This window comes from Bos javanicus, chromosome X, assembly GCF_032452875.1.
Source record: "Bos javanicus breed banteng chromosome X, ARS-OSU_banteng_1.0, whole genome shotgun sequence".
NCBI lineage: Eukaryota > Metazoa > Chordata > Mammalia > Artiodactyla > Bovidae > Bos > Bos javanicus.
The window spans coordinates 121,326,793-121,332,792 of NC_083897.1; positions in this window are offsets into that span (position 1 = coordinate 121,326,793).

The following is a 6,000-nucleotide window of genomic DNA, read 5'->3' on the forward strand; positions in this document are numbered from 1 at the left end:
AAGCTGGTCATTTACAAGAGCCAGTTGTCATCCACTAACAAAGTTTCTGCTGGTTATTGCATGACCTCTGGGCCATACTGCCATGTCCATCCCAAACTTTGGTGCCCCATGATCCTGGCATGGGGCTCTGAGATGCTGCCTCAGGTTCCTTCAGTGAACCAGTAGAGGTTCATGGTCCCACGGCCCAGTGGAAGAATCAACCGCTCCAGTTTCAAGCCTTTTCCAGCTGATCCTGTTGTCTGTTTCCTTTGTGGCCTGCACGCCTGTGTCAGCCTCAGAGTACTCCCCCACCTGGGTACTCATAGGGTCAAGTTCAATGGAGACTTATTGTTCCTCAGGGATTATTTAGTTTTGTGTTCTTGCTTTTGTTAGTAGTTGTCTTTATTCCTTGTGTAAGTTTTCCATGGTTTGTTCTGGGTACAGGAAACAGCCGCCCACGTGTGACTGTGGTCTCAGCTACTCTGTATGTGGTACTAAATCTGTAAAGGATTTAAGGAAAATGGACAGTCTTAAAATTTGTCCTCATGAAAACACATAACATAGTATTCTGTTTGAGATTTCTTTTTCCTAAGGCACTCAGGAAATTCTTCTTGTTGCCTTCGTGTAGAGTGCATACATTTTTCTAAGGTTGTTGCTTTTGTGTATGGTATGTTTTCTATTACATGGTCTAAGCATTGTCGATTCTTCCAGACCAGTCTCTTGATTTTGCTGTGTTGATCTTTTTTGTGCCAGATTTCTGAAGTTAGTTATATGTGTCAATGTTTTCTGTGCCTGTTTCCTAAGAATTTTAATTCGAGGATCAAATTCGTACCATGATAATTTGCTTTTCATTATTGCTGACATTTTTTCATTTTGCATTGGTGCATGTAACTCTATTTTGGCTGTGTTCTTATGATATTTTTTCTAGTTTTTAAATTAGTAGACTTTTAAAAAGTTGTTTTAATCGACAGATCCTTGGTTTATAATGGTGTGTTGTTTCTGCTATACAACAGGATGAATCAGCGCTACGTATACATATTCCTCCTGCCTGATGAGACTTCCTCCCACCCCCTCATCTCACCCCTCTAGGCTGTCACACAGCACCAAGCTGAGCTCCCTGTATTATATAGCAATTTCCCACCAGCTATCTTTTGTACACATGGGACTCGATATATGTCAGTGCCACGCTCTCAATTCGTCCTACCCATGCCTTCCCTTGCTGTGTCCACAGGTCCATTCTCCACATCTGAGTCACTATTCTTGCCCTTCAAATAGGTTCGTGAGTACCATTCGAACTTTCCATGTATATTCGTTAATGTATGTTACTTTTCTGTTTCTAACTTAGTTCGCTCTGTAAACAGGCTCTAGGTGCATCCACCTCACTACAAGTGACTTAAATTAGTTCCTTTTTATGGCTAATATTCCACTGTATGTGGCTACCACAACTTCGTTATCCAGTCATCGGTCAGTTGAAGTCTACTTTGCTTGCATGTCCTGTCTATTGTAAGCAGTGCTGCAGTGAACACTGGATACAGGTGTCTTTTCAATGATTCTTTTCTCAGTGTATATGCCCAGTATTTCTATTGCTGGGTCATATGTAGTTTTAATTCTAGTTTTAAAGGAATCTGCCCAGTGTTCTCCATCGTGGCTATATCAATTTCCAGTCCCACCTTTTCTCTAAACTCTCCCGAGCATTTACTGCTTGTACAAATTTTGATGATGACCATTCTGACCTGTATGAGGTGACACCTCATTGTAATTTTGATGTGCATTTCTTTCATCATGAGCGATGTAGCTCCTCTTTTCATGTGTTTATGTGTTTGTTGCCCCTCTGTATTTCTTTTTGAAAGCACACATTTAAGATTGGAGAAAATTCAGCAGATAGTATAGAGAGGTCCCATACAGCCACTCTCTTCCTCCACTTGGTATCTTCTATTATTAACATCTTGTATTGGTTCAATGGATACAAGTTCGTTTTTTACAATTGACCAACTAATGTCAATACGTTATTATTCACTACTGTCCATTGCTTACAATACATTTTACTTTTTGTGTTTTACAGTTCTTTAGTGTTTGACAGATGCATGATAGTATCAACTCAGCCAACATGGTGTCTTGCAGAGGAGTGTGAATGCCCTATGGATCTCCCATGCTCCATCTGTTCATCCCTCAAAACCTCACTTGGAACCCCTGATGACTACTGACCATTTTACTCTTTCTAAAGATTTGCATTTTCCAGAATGTAACACTGATGGAATCATACAGTATGTAGGCTTTTTATACTGGCTCCTTCTGCTAATCAATATACATTGAATTTTCTCTGTATCTTTTTATGGTTTGAAATGTTTTCTTCTAGAACTGAATAGTATTCCATGTAGCTTTCCAATATTTTGTTTACCCACTCATCTACTGAAGGTCATCTTTGGTGATTTCGGTTTTTGGCAGCTATGACTCATTCTGCTATTAAAATTTGGTTGAAGGTTTTTGGATGGGCTTAAGGTTTTGGCTCTTTTGAGTAAATACCTTAACGTTCACTTGTTAGATCATATGATAGGACTATATTTAGCTTAAAAGAGTTTGCCAGACAGTTTCCAAAGTATCAGTATCACTGCCTTCCCTTTAGCAATGAATTCATTTTCAGGTAGTTTGCCTGTTTCCTCTTCATTGATTTGGACTTCTGTGTTTCTGGTTTGTTCCTTCATTTGTGTAGTATTTCTCTGCCTTTTCCATTATTATTATTATTTTAGTTATCGTGTTTGAGGTCTCCTTTTCCCAGGCTTCAGGGTTGAATTTTTTCTTCCTTTTTGTTTCTGCCCTCTAAGGTTGGTCCAGTGGTTTGTGTAAGCTTCTTATAGAATGAGATTTGTGCTGAGGTTTTGTTTGTTTGTTTGTTTGCTTTTTCCTCTGAGGGGCAAGGCTGAGTAAGGTGGTAATTCTGTCTGCCGATGATCGGGTTTGCATTTTTGTTTTCTTTGTGGTTTAGATGAGGCGTCCTGCAGAGGGTGCTATCAGTGGTTTGGTGATGCCGAGTCTTGTATTCCAGTGGTTTCCTTTGTGTCAGTTCTCACTATTTGATATCCTAGGGTTAGTTCTCTGGTAGTCTAGGATCTTGGAGCCAGTGCACCCACTCTAAAGGCTCAGGGCTTGACATTGAGTTTTGCATGGGTCTATATATTCTTTTCTGCTGGTCATGTACTCCTGTCCACTCTCAGCTGGTATTCTGCATGCACTTCTGTGTCTGAAGGTGTATTCCAGATGTATCCTTGGAGAGAGATGTATTCTAGAATGTCCACCAACTCCTCTTGCCATCTTGTTCCTCCTGGGCAAGATTCGTGAGAGTCCCTTGGACTGCAAGGAGATCTAACCAGTCAGTTCTAAAGGATATCAGTCCTGAATATGCATTGGAAGGACTGATGCTGAATCTGAAGCCCCAGTACTTTGGCGACCTGATGTGAAGAACTGACTCATTGGAAAAAACCCCGATGCTGGGAAAGATTGAAGGCAGGAAGAGAAGGGGATGACAGAGGATGAAATGGTGGGATGGCATCACCTACTCAATGGACATGAGTCTGAGCAAGCTCTAGGAATTGGTGATGGACATGGAAGCCTGGTGTGCTGCAGTCCATGGGGTTGCGAAGAGTCAGACACGACCGAGAGACTGAACAGAACAGATGAGTCATCAAAATATTCTTGTCATTCCTATATTTTCTGGACGAGTTGAAGCCTTACCTTGCTGCAAGGCTGATTCCCTTACGGTGGCAAAGAAAGTGTGAGAAAATGTGTTCTCTGCTTGGTTTATCAAGTGTGATCCAGGCACACATTTCTCTGGGCAAATTATACAAGCTTTAACCAAAACCTTGAAGGCTTCTTGAAATTAACCATAGTCCATATGAGCCACAAACTTGAGGGAGGATTGACAGAAACAATACAAAAACTGGACTCTGGCAATTTAAGAATTAGGAACACGGGGCTTTCAGTTCAGTCTCTCAGTCGTGTCCGACTCTTTGCAACTCCAAGAATCGCAGCACGCCACGCCTTCCTGTCCATCACCAACTCCTGGAGTTCACTCAGACTCAGGTCCCTTGAGTCAGTGATGCCATCCAGCCATCTCATCCTCTGTGGCCCCCTTCTCCTCCTGCCCCCAATCCCAGCATCAGAGTTTTTTCCAATGAGTCAATACTTTGCATGAGGTGGCCAAAGTACTGGAGTTTCAGCTTTAGCATCATTCCTTCCAAAGAAATCCCAGGACTGATCTCCTTGAGAATGGACTGGTTGAATCTCCTTTCAGTCCAAGGGACTCTCAAGAGTCTTCCCCAACACTACAGTTCAAAAGCATCAATTCTTCAGCACTCAGCTTTCTTCACAGTCCAACTCTCACATCCATACATGACCACTGGAAAAACCATATGCTTGATTAGACGGACCTTTGTTGGCAAAGTACTGTCTCTTCTTTTCAATATGCTATGTAGGTTGGTCATAACTTTTCTTCCAAGGAGTAAGCATCTTTTAATTTCATGGCTGAAGTCACCATCTGAAGTGATTTTGGATCCCCCAAAATAAAGTCTGACACCGTTTCCACTGTTTCCCCATCTGTTTCTCATTAAGTGATGGGACCAGATGCCATGATCTTTGTTTTCTGAATGTTGAGCTTTAAGCCAACTTTTTCACTCTCCCCTTTCACTTTCATCAAGAGGCTTTTTAGTTCCTCTTCACTTTCTGCCATCAGGGTGGTGTCCTCTGCATATGAGAGGTTATTGATATTTCTCCCAGCAATCTTGATTCCAGCTTGTGCTTCTTCCAGCCCAGCATTCCTCATGATGTACTCTGCAAATAAGTTAAATAAGCAGGGTGACAATATACAGCCTTGACGTACACCTTTTCCTATTTGGAACCAGTCTGTTGGGCTAACATGGGGCTTAATGAATTACAAATATAATGATAATTTTCCTGATTTTTTAAAAGAGTACTGTCTTTTAAAAATCTTTAATTTTCTAGATATAAGGAAATTTTTTAACACAGAAATTTGATAAATTGTACATTTGTCATTAGAATTGAAACACTAATTTTTCTCTCCCTACCGTACCACTCCAGAAATTAGAAACTCTCAGTGTTCTTATTTCCTTAGGGAAATAGTTATTTTTCAAAAGTTCAGTAAGAATCTGTTCTTATAGTGGGACACAAGTGGAAACATTGATTACACTACAGAGACTTTGACTGGAATGTCATATTTGACACACACAGGTGGACTTGGATATGACCAGATAACTTCAGGAAACTAAGGTTAACCATCAGTTCAGTTCAGTTCAGTCACTCGGTTATGTCCGGCTCTTTGTGACCCCATGAATTGCAGCATGCCAGGCCTCCATGTCCATCACCAATACCCAGAGTTCACTGAAATTCAGGTCCATTGAGCTGGTGATGCCATTCAGCCATCTCATCCTCTGTCATCCCCTTCTCCTCCTGCCCCCAATCCCAGTATCAGAGTCTTTTCCAATGGGTCAACTCTTCGCGTGAGCTGGCCAAAGTATTGGAGTTACAGCTTTAGCATCAGACCTTCCAAAAAACACCCAGTTCTGATCTCCTTTAGAATGGACTGGTTGGATCTCCTTGCAGTCCAAGGGACTCTCAAGTGTCTTCTCCAACACCACAGTGCAAAAGCATCAATTCTTCGGTGCTCAGCTTTCTTCACAGTCTAACTCACACATCCATACATGACCACTGGAACAACCATAGCCTTGACTAGACGGACCTTTGCTGGCAAAGTAATATCTATGCCTTTGAATATGCTATCTAGGTTGGTCATAACTTTCCTTCCAGAGAGTAGGCGTCTTTTAATTTCATGGCTGCAATCACCATCTGCAGTGATTTTGGAGCCCCAAAAAAATAAAGTCTGACACCGTTTCCACTGTTTCCCCATCTATTTCCCATGAAGTGATGGGACCAGATGCCATGATCTTAATTTTGTGAATGGTGAGCTTTAAACCAGCTTTTTCACTCTTGTCTTTCACTTTCATCAAGAGG